A 13,737-nucleotide genomic window follows, 5' to 3' on the forward strand; every position below is an offset into this window, starting at 1 on the left:
CTACCACGTTCAAGCTTCTGACATTCCACGCCCGGCCGGCCGCGGTGGTCTAGCGGTTCAGGCGCTCAGTCCGGAACCGCGCGACTAATACGGTCGCAGGTTCGAATCCTGCCTCGGGCATGGATGTGTGTGATGTCCTTAGGTTAGTTAGGTTTAAGTAGTTCTAAGTTCTAGGGGACTGATGACCACAGATGTTAAGTCCCGTAGTGCTCAGAGCCATTCCACGCCCCGACTCGTAGAACGTTATCCTTTCGTTGATTATTCAATCTTTTTCTCATGGTAACCTCCCCCTTGGCAGTCCCCTCCCGGAGATCCGAATGGGGGACTATTCCGGAATCTTTTGCCAATGGAGAGATCATCATGACACTTCTTCAAATACAGGCCACATGTCCTGCGGATACACGTTACGTGTCTTTAAGGCAGTGGTTTCCATTGCCTTCTGCATCCTCATGTCGTTGATCATTGCTGATTCTTCCGCCTTTAGGGGCAATTTCCCACCCCTAGGACAAGAGAGTGCCCTGAACCTCTATCGGCTCCTCCGCCCTCTTTGACAAGACCGTTGGCAGAATGAGGTTGACTTCTTATGCCGGAAGTCTTCGGCCGTCAATGCTCATTATTTATTAAAATTTAGGCAGTGGCGGGGATCGAACCCGGGACCGAAGACGTTTTTCATTATGAATTGAAGACGCTACCCCTAGACGACGGGTACAAACCAGAGGCGCATAGCCAGGTATAAATAGGTGCTGGTTCACTACCAAGGCATTCTAGTGTGACAGCTCTCCTGGACGATGGGGCATGTCACACCACCGGCTACAAGCAGCAGCAGATGGGGCACCAGCATTCAAGTCCATGGCAGGTCGCTGGTTCGACCTTCTGAGACCACCGTGGGGTCTACAGCCACCCAGCTGTGGACCTCACAACGGCTCACTACCGCGGGCAGTCTTGTCGGCCCCGAACACACACTGGAGACAGCCCTAGGCGCGAGCCGCAGATTTGGACACTGGACCGTGGGTGCTTGTTGTCGCCGCATTCTTATCCATGCTGGGGAGGAAGTATGCCATGGGCCACCTTGCAGCTCCCTGAAGTGGGCAGCGCTGAGATGGCAGAGGCAGAGACCAACCACTGAGCTGACTGCCGGCACACCTTGACGTCACCACAACTCCACGGCCATACAAGCATACGAGGCCGACACACCGCAGGGCGTTGCACAGGTCGCTGAGGCAGCCATTCCACGCCAAGCCATTTCACAGAGAGCAAAGTGATGTCTTCAGCATTGCGGGACCTGCTGATGCAGTCCGAGAGGAATGGGGGCACTGTAGCTGGAAATAATAAATCACTTGAGAAACTTGGACGATTTTTAATACAGCGCATTCTGACAGTTTCCATGTTCGTCGGACAATCCTCTACAAAAGGTACTAAATATCTAGAAGATTATCTTAGCCTATAGAGTAGAGCAGAACATGATCAAAGAGCACGTAGTTAAGAGTCAATATTGATAAAAAATGAGAAGGTACCGTACGGCAGTATGCTAGAAAATGAAAGTATCAACACAATAAAACTGAAATATGCTGAAGAATAGCGAAGAGTTATAAGAACCCAGCACTAGAGGAAGAAAAGAAAGAAGCAACAAAGCAGTACTAACACAAATTGCAGAAACATCTAAATAGAATAAACAGTACAGACCATGTGATTTTCACAGCATGGATAAATTCAAGAATAGGTAAAGATTCTATCCACCAGTTAACCCGCAATGTGGCGTTAATAAATGGCAATGGAATAAAACTGAGAGAGTCTGTCGCTCTTAATGGACTGAGAGTAACCGATACCTTTATTAAAATGAAAGATACGAATATACAGTTACACATGACCTGAATGAAGCTACAGATCTCTCATACATTACAAAATAGTAAATAAAAATTTTTGGAAATTTTTGGTAAGGTCTGATTGGACCAAACTGCTGAGCCTACACACTACTTAATCTAACTTAAACTAACTTCGGCTATGGACAACACACACACCCATGCCCGAGGGAGGACTCGAACCTGCGACGGGGGGAGCCGCACGAAAAGTCTAGCTTCTACAGTGATACACACGTAAGAATATATGGGAAGAAACTTGAGTACGGAACATGATCATGTTAAATCAAAGATCTTGCTGTGGAGAAGATGGGAAATAATGGAACAAGAGGAAACATCAAAGAAAGCCAAACAAAACTTTTAATGTGCATCTACCCCTAAAGCAGATTTTATGAGATCTGTGTCAGTGCGGGTTAACTAAGTTATTACAAAAAAAGCCCATCAAGTGAAGGCTGAAGTGAATAACGGACAAACATCAAAAACATCACGCACTGCAAGACAAAACACACACACACACACACACACACACACACACACACACACATTACGAAAGAATTACCCAAATGGAACGGACATCAATAGAAGTGGTACACATGTACTAACAAACAAATGATTAACATTTGAGAAAAATTGGATGATTTATTGAGGAGAAAGAGCTTCACAAATTGAGCAAGTCAAGAAAGCGTTGACCTAGATCTCACCCTTATGGAAGCTGTTATTCGGCTTGACATTGATAGTGTTAGATCGCTAAAATACCGAGCTCTTCCCGCATAGCTCCAGACGTTCCCGACTTGGTATAAATTCGACGACCTTGTTGGTAGAGGTAGAGTTTGGTAAGGACGAAAGCAAGCAGTAAAATCTCTCGTCGTGCGCCAGTGGACGTAACCTTGTGGAAATGTAAGCCCAGGATAGTCTGCCATGGAGGGCAGCAAAATGGCGGCTTACAATACTCTCGACTTGGCACCTTGGTTTAAGTGTGCCAAGTGGTCTTGCTATGAAATGAAATGGCATCCCAGACCGTCACTCCTGGATGTCGAGCCGTATGGTGGGCGACAGTCAAGCTGGTACTGTATCTCTGTCTTCTCTGGTCATCGGGGCTCACTTCGAAGCGAGACTCATCGCTGAAGAGAATGCAACTCCAGCCAATGCGATTACAGGCCAAATGTGCCCAATACCACATCAGACGAGCTTGTTGGAGTACAGAGATCAATGGCAGTGGGCGCAAGGGGCGCCGTGAGTTCAGCCCCCTTTCCGTGAACCGCCGATTAAAGGTCCTTGTGGCCACTGGAGAACCAGTAGCACGTCGAAAAGATTACAGTGATGAAGTGTCTCTCAGACGATTGCTCGATGCTCACATTCAGTTGGCATTCTAGGTCGACCGCACTCTTCTTGACGCTGTGTTCGGTCATACTTCGAATAAAGGAAGACATTACCCCTGTTTAGATGTCGTGTGATTCGCCGATTACTCCAAATGGCTCCTTTGGGCCTAACAACATGTCCTCTCTCAAATGCTGACTTTTGCATGTATTGTTCACTCGCCTGTCTGCCAGGCATAGTTACTGACCATCTGAGTACAAGAAATGAAATTCGCCCTGGTATCGAAATGTCCGTGTACACTAACCTCCCTACGTGGCGAAATTGCGCTGCAGCGTGACACATTCATCCATGGGCCGCCAGAGTTTACAATTTCGCTTTTTCGGTCGTTACTTGTGTAAACCTCGATTTGTAACCAATTTGTATAAGCCTATCCTAGTGCGTCGTTTTCTTTTAGCTTAGAGCTTAATATTGGTTGCTAAAGAAGTACTAGGTGAAAAACGTAAAATGAATAGAAAAGGGGACTTCAAAATTTGGAACAAAGAGACAGATGAAACCATAAAAAGAAAAATAAAGCGTGTAGAATGTTCTTTCAGTAACAGGTTGAGGAAGCTAAAGAGATATATAACAAAATGAGGAATGAAACCAAAAAAATTTAAGACAGGAATATAGATCCTTATGGGATACATTTGGAAGAAGTGTTGAAAATATCTTTCATGGTAATCAGGACATATCATATAAACGGATCACAAGCAAAAAAGAGCCGTTACGGACACTGAAAATATAAATATCATGCCTTCAGAAGACCGGGTAACTCACTGTAAGAAATTATGGCAGAAAAACTAACAGAAAGAAATCAAAGGACGGGACAGAAGTAACAAATGTGACAGAATTAAAACAGGCATTCAAGAAAACGATAGATAGAAAAGCATCTGGATTAGATGGAATTAGCTGAGAATTGGTAATATGTGAAGGAACATATCTCAGATTCAGAACGCTTCACGTCTATAGCAAGTCTTGATGTGCAGATAGAATACCAGGAAATTGAGATGCGCTAAATTTGTCTTATTGTTTTAAAAGGAACAAGTTAAAATTAACTATATGGCAATTAGTCTTCTGAATTTTTCTTATAAGATGTATAGTTGAACACGGAACCCGTGGTCTAGGGTCAGTGTCTTTGATTGGTAATCGAGATAGTATGTATCCTGGGTTCGAACACAGCCACTGCTTAAATTTCAACTATATATTATTAGCAATGGCAATCGAAGACTTATGGCATAAGAAGTCAACCTCGTTCAGCCAAAGTCCCTGTCAAAAAGGACGAAGGACGGGACAGAGTGTCAGGGCACTCTTTTGCCTTTAGGTTAGGAAACTGCCCCAGAAAAAGCTGAAAAATCAGCAGTGACTGACGAAATGAGGATGGGAAAGGCAATGGAAACCTCTGCATTAAAGATACATAACGTGTAGCCAAGGGAATGTGGCTTTCAATTGAAAAGGTGTCATTATGATCCCTCCAATCTCATCATTGGCTAAATATTCCCGTTTAATCATCTATTCTAAACTGGGGGAAGTCACTGGCCAGGGTGGGGGAGGGTCATGACCATGAGAAAAAGACTGAACATCCAACGAGGGCATAACATTCTATGAATCTGAGCAAGGACTGTCAGAAGGAATGTTAGACGTTTTGAACGATGTAGGGAAGTTAGAAAATTTGAAAAGGGAAATGCAAAGGCTCAATCTAGACGTGGTGGAGTCAGAGAAACGGAAATAAGTTAAGGATTTGTGATCAGACGAACACAGGGTAATCTCAGTATTAGCATAAGATGGTGTAAAGGGAGTAGGATTCGCTATGAATAGCAAAGCAGGGGTTGAGAGTGAGCTACTGTGAACAGTTCAGTGATAAAGTTGTTATCACCAGATTTAACAGCAAACTAATGCCGACAACAATAGTTCAGGTATACATGCGGACTTCGCAAGCAGATAAAGACATATAGAAAGTAGTGTACATAAGTATATTTAACGATTAATTCAGTACGTAAAATGAGATGATAATTTAATAATGATGAGGAATGGAAAGAGGAATGGAAAGCGGTCATTGGAGAAAGAACAGAACGAAGGCTTATGGGATAATACAGGCTAGGCAGTAGGAATGCGAGAGGATTAAGGCTAACTGAATTCAGAGGTAAATTTCGGAATGCAATAACGAATACTCCGACGCATGGATATACTTCAAAAGACAGGGGTAGAGTCCCGCTGGATTGCATCACGGCCAGACGGAGATTTCGAAATAAGATACTAGACAGCAAAGCATTTCCACCAGCAGATAAAGGCTCAGGTCATATGTTAGTACAGAGAATTGTACGAAAGAATCGCTATGTAAGCAAGTGGTGTATTGAAGTACTGAGATATGATAAGACGTGTTTGAAGTTGGCAATGTATGTGGATACGCAGGTAAGGAATATTATAGTAGGCAGTTCACTTGAAGTGGAATGGACATCTCTGCAAATGGCAACCTCACATTTTGGATGGTCAGAACCAATTACACAGAAGGTAATTCCGAAGAAACATTGGGTAACAGAAGAAATATTCAGTTGGACGATGAAAGTAGAAAAAAGGAAATATTCAGGAATACAAAAACTCAAATCACTTACAAATGAAAAAAAGTGAAGAAATCTGAAAATAAATGGTCGTTGAAAGGACGGCCCTTCTCGCTGGAGGTTTGAGTCCTCCCTCGAACATGGGTGTGTGTATTTTTCTTAGTATAAGTTACTTTAAGTGGTGTGTAAGTGTAGGGACCGATGACCGCAGCAGTTTGGTCCCTTAGGCATTCAAACATATTTCGACATTTGAACATTCGAAAAGACGGATTCAGCATATAGAAAACTTTCGGTGAAATTGAAAGGGTCGTAACATTAAGAGTGATTCCAGGAGAGAGCGGATAGGTGGAAAGAGTAAACTGAATGCCCCTGTGAGGGGGAGTACTTGTCTAATGACTTGACAGATGAAGAAATAAGAGTCGATAAGGAAGACGAGTCTCCAGTATTAGAGTCGGAATGTAAAAGAGCTGAGGGAAACTCGAGATCAAATGAAGCAGGAGAGACAGATAAAATTCCAGGAGAATTGCTAAAATGATGGTGGTGGGGGGGGGGGGGGGGCGGGGATGGCAACCAAAAGGCTATTGAAGGTGGTGTGTTGGATCTATGAGCGATGCTACCTATCATTATATACATTTCCCAGTATGGCAAGGGCAGGTAAATAAGAAAACTATAGCAGTCAGCTTAACATCTCATGCGACCAAGTTGGTGTTAAGAATAATATACAGGTTTTTATGAAAATACCGAGAAAATAATACAAACTGGCAAACAAGTGTTATCAGAAACAGAGATAATCTAGGGAGTAAGGCAAGACTCTGGGTTGTCATCTACGCTGTCCAGCATCTATCTAGACGATCTGACAGGACAGAATGCCTCCAGTTGTAAGACTTAGAACAGAAAATATTCTAAATATAAAGTTTTTTGTCAATGACAAGTTAATTACATAGGCCAATGAAGACAAATTACAAATTGAGGTATATAGAATAAACAACATAAGCTCGAATTATACTCTCTAGATATCAACAAATTCTACAAAGACAATGGGCCTTTTAGGAAAATAGCCCATAAAGTAGAAGACAATCATCGGTAACATGATAACAGTGTGTGGCGTAACGTTCGGAGAAGAGAACGACGTAAAGAAGAAAATTAATACCTAACAACGTATAGGTGGCACAATAAGAAGAGCATTAAAGGGTAAAATGAGAAGAGTAGCTGAAATGAAATTTTATTGTCATGAAAATACCCCGTACTGTATGGAGCGAAAATTCGACATCTGAATCAGAACACCTAAGACAACTTGAATCATCAGAAATGAACACCCTTAGATCAGTGAAAGGCCGCACAGGACAAGACAGAGAAAGAAATGAAGAAGTGAGGGTACAGTCTTTAACTGAAAATATAATCCAACAAAAGCAGAATTGAGAAGAACATGTATTACGTATGTCACATCAGACAATGCCTCAACATAATACATTACTACTGTAAGAAGGAGTGCGGAAAGACCGAGGTAGAGATGGTAGGAACGGAACATGCCATAAGACCTAATCTTCGATTGGCAGAAAAAGAAGGTGTATTTATTTTTTTCCTAAATTTTTGTTTTTAGCAACTTGGCAAAACCTTTCTAGAGGAAATTAAAGCTCAGGTGAAAAAATAGAATCTTAACAGATTTCTGATGACACTGTAAATCTGATAGAAACCATAGAGGACGTGACAGGTCATTAGAATAGAGTGGATAATGCGTTTAAAAGAAACAAATGGATGAACATCATGAGACGTGCAACAAGAATAATGGAACGTAGTCAACCTGAATAAGGTGATGCTCACAAAATTAGGTTAAAATGCTACTATAAAAATAGTATGTCAGTTCTTATATTTTCGGATCAAAACATGGACATAACTTCCTGTTAGGGAGCCTGTTTCGAGTATATTTGTATGGCGTGCACCATTGTAAAGAAATGAAACGTTGACGATAATCGTTAGATACAAGAAGAGATCAGAACATTATAATAATTGGTGCTTAGGATTGACTGGGAACATTGGATAACTAAGAGAAGGAACATAAAGGAAGAAGTGGTGTAATGTGAGGGAGGGGAGGGAAGAGAGGAGGTGGAAAGGGAGGCTGGGGGAGGAGAAGGAGGCAGAGAGAAGAGGGTGGAGAGAGAGAGGATGGAGGCAAACGGAAGAGAAGGAGGTAGAGGTAGGTGACGGAGGAACAGGTAGGGAGGGAGGAGGATGAGATGAGAGGGGGAAGGAAATTGCTGTAACTAACGTTACCGTTGAAACATAGATGCAGAATATATCTGGTACCGTTGGCTTGTTATTCTTGCTGTGGGAGAAACTATGTTTCGAGATAATGTTACAGAAATAGTGAATAACAGTCTGACCCTACTTATTCGCTTGACTGATACATCTAGTGAGACACGCAGCGTAACATTCTCCGCGGTTAGAACCAACTGCCAAGGGGTTGCAGGCTGTACGGCGGCACGTAAGGAATAGCTGTTGGTCAGGAGAACCGGTACCGCCGTGGCACGAGGGCGTGGCCACAGTTTACGATCCGGAAGACGCAGGTAGCGGCGGGCAGCGCGTGGCGTGCAGATGTGGAGTCTGATCACGGCGAGCGTGACCGGCTAGATACGTTCCACGCGGTGCCTGACCTTTCACTCAGCTCCCTGACAGAGTAACATTAACTACTGCTCAAGGAAGACGCCAGAATGCCAAGGGTGACTGTAGGAACGTTGTCTAGCTTTGGTATTTTTAGGTGGGATTGGACTTTTAGAGGATAAAATTTGGAGGCATGTCGGTATAAATACAAGATCTGTTTTGATAATGAAAACAGTAGCAGGAGATATAAAGGGCTGGGAATAGAGATTATTCGTCACGTGGATCAAAGCCACCATTCAAACATTCAGGGGAAAAGGATGTAGAAAATACGCAATAAGCCCGTATGTAAATAGCCAGACAGGGAATTCATTCACACATGTTCAAAATGCGAATTCATTGTTTAAATTTCTGTGCTAATGTATATTATTTGGCTCATCGAAGATTAAAATAACATAACGTGGCCTATCTGTTCAAGGCGCTATTCGCTCTTATGCATCTGTGTCCAAAGGATTGCGGATAGTTTCCATTTTGCCATTAAGAATCCGTGTTACATTTTAGGTGCCTTGGGTTTATACGCTCTTCTTCTGTTCACAGCAAAGTGAACGCCAATCGCTGTGATGTGTCTCATGTTATCACTGAACGAGGACATTAGCAACATGTTATAGTGCTGCAGACAATTAGGCTTGGTATAGGTTTCATCTGTCAGACTATTTAAAACTTACGGTAGTCGTACTCTGCTAGCTCATAGGTATAACGCTACAGAGATTCGGCGTGAAACAGCTGCCATAGTGGAGAAAACAAATCAGGTTGTCAGGAAACCCATCCATTACATGACTTGTTCCATCAGCGCCAAGCTACGTGTACGGAGGAAGTTTTCTCAAGATCACTGCAGTCTTGTAAACAGCAGCAGATACAGCAAGGAAATAATTGTGAATTTCTCAGTTTTAGAATAACTTTCCCTTTGGAAATCCTCTAACCTGAACACGAACAGAATTGAATCACGTGGATAACACTGAGCCGCCTAAGTTCTTGAGTACTGAGATCCAAGTGTAGCCTCAGGCACTTCCACGTGGATACCACCAACAGATTATGGAGCAGCTACTCGGTTTTTAAATTCATCCTGCATCCTGCTCAGAAGATCTGCTTGCTGGTTCGAGCGCAGTTGAAGTCACGGGACTGAAGCGTTAGGTAGGTTGTTGGGTAGTGGAAAGGTATTGGGACAAAAAAATTATTCAACAACAATTTATTACTGAAACGAATTTAAATCTATACAATGAGAAAAGACGCACAGCTAGATCTAGTCATTCAGATGCATGGACGTAAAGAGGTGATTAAGAAACAATAAAAATCGCTCCACATAGAATGCTCCAAATGAAATTATCAATCAATTTTATTCCTCCGCAGCTGCTACTAGTCTGATAACCGCCTGCGACGTTGTTCGTGAACAGAAAACTCAAGAAATTAACTGACTGTACTTACCAACTGCAAAATCGGATTAAAGACCAATAAAGGGTTTGTTTCATCGGTAAATCAAAATAATTTAAAGTAACAAGGAGGTTCAGTAGAGGAGTTTAACAAAGTTATAGGTCAAGAGTAATTAAAAAATTATTCTTAGCAACCACGCAATTGGCTTAAGCTGGATAATGAAGACCTGTCGCGTGTCACAGTGAGACTAAAAAAATAATCTAAAAGTACCAGGCGGTTGCAGAAAGATTATAAATAGAGAATTCCAGGTCAGGAACACAAAATAATGAAGCCAATAATTACAACTAGCAGTTTCACAAGCGGCTTAAAACACAAAAAAACGCTATGATGAAGCCAAATTAGAATTTTAAAGAAACAAATGTTTACCTACAAAGATCTTTAATGGCGTTAAACAAAGGAAGTGAAACACATACAAGATAGCTAATTTAACTGTCGGCCACTCTGCAGCAAACTTTAAATTGGTGAAGATGCTTTAGAATTTGCCTGAAATTTGGTTAAAACACAAGAAACCCATAACTAATTCTATACTGAGTTTTGCGGCACAATGGACAAGCAAAGTAGTAAAGTAAACGTATATTCAGGTCCCCTTTAAGATGTTGCTTAGATTCACGTAAGGGGAGGGGGTGAATTTAAAACAAACCACTTACAGTTTAAATAACTGAAAAAGGATGAGGCAAACGCTTAACTACAGCAGTAACGGACAAACAAACAAAGGCAGTAGCCGACCCTCAACGTCGCCAATGCCAATATTTCACATTCCCGCAAAATCTAGGTGAAACATCCAAATTTGGGGAGAAAAATTTCCCGATTCCCTGCAGATTGCTCACATAACAGGATATTTGTTTTCTTGTACCTGTCTTGAGGAAACTATTGATTACATTGTTTCATGTTCATAATATGCTTTTATTATTCATAAATTTAAGTATTTACAAGGAAAGACTGAAATTCAGGTAATTCTAAAGGCCACAAAAATGTTTTCCATGTGGTGTCATGCCTGTGACAACTTTATTAAGTAATCTTTCACTGCAATCGTAAAGTCGCTTCAAGTAGCACACTGGTTTGAATTTTATATTGTGAGAAATAAGATAAACTGATATGTAATACCACGTTGTAGAAATAAATCTGTAACCCCGGAAAATTGTTTCTGAATGTTACAAAAAGTAATAAGATGCCTAAAATACTACTGAAGCTCTCTCGTAGAGATCGGAAAGATAAAGCTGTAGTTTCAAGTATCTTCTTCTGTGGGCAGCATTTCCGTATAAGTAAACGCAACATGTCATATACACTATCCTATTAGTTCCTAGTGAAGGAATGTACCTGAAACCTTATCTGTGAAGCTCTGACTTAGGGTCTTGAAAATCATTAACATCAACACCAGAAACAAACTCACCGATCATCAAATTATCGGTACAGCAGCTGCGATATATTAATAAAGATAACACGTTAAAATCCTCAGTTATTCCCCACATAATGCCATTCCGCACGAAATCCTGAATCGAAATTCCCCACAGTGTGGGGAATTCCCCACAAATTGACAAACCTGCCAACCAAATTTATAAATAGATTGGACAAGGCACGGCAGAGATGGCAGATAATCAGATAACAGGACTTGTAAAATGACAAAAATGGTAATTAAGACGCAGGCGGCAGGTTCGAGAAACGGCAAATGACAAGTAATATCAACTTGACGTAATCAACTGGCGAGTTGCTTTACCCAAAAAATATCATTTTTGCTGATGTATTACATACTCTCTTTGGTGGATGGACTAAAACGTTACCTGAGGTGCCTGATAAAGAAAACATTAAATAATGGCTAATCTGTCCTATACCACACGAGTATGCGTAGAAATAACTCTATTTTACTTTAATGTATATCCAATAAATAAAAAATTGATATGAAAAGCAGAGAAAGCGTTAAAGCAAGTTGCCTAAACAGTAAGTGCCAAACAGTGTGCTAATGAAATGTCAGGCCATCAAAAGGCTGATGAACAATATTCTCATAAAACGGAGAACACTAGAGAATAAGTATGTCAGGGGGTTACAGTTAATCTTAAGAAAAACAGTCTTGACCTTGCTTTAATAGCGCAAACAAAACTGATAAGCATGAATCAAAAAGAACAAGGCAGGTAATCTGCAAAGTGACGTAACAGAAAGCACCTCTGGCACAACACCAAAGATGTTTCAACTACTACAAGTATGGGGGAGAGGGACTGGGAGATTAGGAATGTCACCACTCGACGGAGTCAGTTTTACATGGAAGGCGTATGTGGTCAATGTGCTGTTAGTGCGACGTGTCATTCAACTCTTGTGGGTGTGACGCAGGTTGACAACTGGCAAATTTCGTCATCCTGCACTTCAATACTATTTCCTTCGGGTGGAGAACAGCCCAACAATCAACACAGTGTTATTGTCTTCATTGTTTTGATAATTTCTACACTACTGGCCATTAAAATAGCTACACCACGAAGATGACGTGCTACAGACGCGAAATTTAACCAGCAGGAAGAAGATGCTGTGATACGCAAATGATTAGCTTTTCAGAGCATTCACACAAGGTTGGCGCCGGTGGAGACACCTACAACATGCTGACATGAGGAAAGTTTCAAACCGATTTCTCATACACAAGCAGCAGTTGACCGACGTTGCCTGGTGAAACAATGTTGTGATGCCTCGTGTAAGGAGGAGAAATGCGTACCATCACGTTTCCGACTTTGATAAAGGTGGGACTGTAGCCTATCGCAACTGCGGTTTATTGTATCGCGACATCGCTGCTCGCGTTGGTCGAGATCCAATGACTGTTAGCGGAATATGGAATCGCTGGGTTCAGGAGGGTAATACGGAACGCCGTTCTGGATCCAAACGGCCTCGTAACACTAGCAGTCGAGATGTCAGGCATCTTATCCGCATGGCTGTAACGGATCGTGCAGCCACGTCTCGATACCTGAGTCAACAGATGGGGACGTTTGCAAGACAACAACCATCTGCACGAACAGTTCGCGACGTTTGCAGCAGCATGGACTATCAGCTCTGCGACTATGGCTACGGTTACCCTTAACGCTGCATCACAGACAGGAGCGCCTGTGATGGTGTACTCAACGACGAACCTGGATGCACGAATGGCAAAACATCATTCTTTCGGATGAATCCAGGTTCTTTCTACAGCATCATGATGGTCGCATCCGTGTTTGGCGACATCGCGGTGAACGCACATGGGAAGCGTGGATTCGTCATCGACATACTGGCGTATCACCCGGCGTGATGGTATGGAGTGCCATTGGTTACACGTCTCGGTCACCTCTTGTTCGCATTGACGGCACTTTGAACAGTGGACGTTGCATTTTAGATGTGTTACGACACGTGGCTCTAACCCTCACTCGATCCCTGCGAAACCCTACATTTCAGCAGGATAATGCACGACCGCATGTTGCAGGTCCTGTACGGGCCTTACAGATAATGTTCGACTGCTGCCCTGGCCAGCACATTCTCCAAATCACTCACCAATTGAAAGCGTCTGCTCAATGGTGGCCGAGCAACTAGCTCGTCACAATACATCAGTCACTACTCTTGATGAACTGTGGTATCGTGTTGAAGCTGCATGGGCAGCTGTACCTGTACACGCCATCCAAGCTCTGTTTGACTCAATGCCCAGGCGTATCAAGGCCGTTATTACGGCCAGAGTTAGTTGTTCAGGGTACTGATTTCTCAGGATATTTGCACCCAAATTGCGTGAAAATATGATCGCATGTCAGTTCTAGTATAATATATTGGTACAATGAATATCCGTTTATCATCTGCATTTGTTCTTGGTGTCGCAATTTTAATGGCCAGTAGTGTAGTAATCCTTTCACACAGGCAGTGTCAAAGTAATATTTTGAAGCTCAGTTCAG

The sequence above is a fragment of the Schistocerca piceifrons genome, chromosome 3 (genome assembly GCF_021461385.2).
Source record: "Schistocerca piceifrons isolate TAMUIC-IGC-003096 chromosome 3, iqSchPice1.1, whole genome shotgun sequence".
NCBI classification, from domain to species: Eukaryota; Metazoa; Arthropoda; class Insecta; order Orthoptera; family Acrididae; genus Schistocerca; species Schistocerca piceifrons.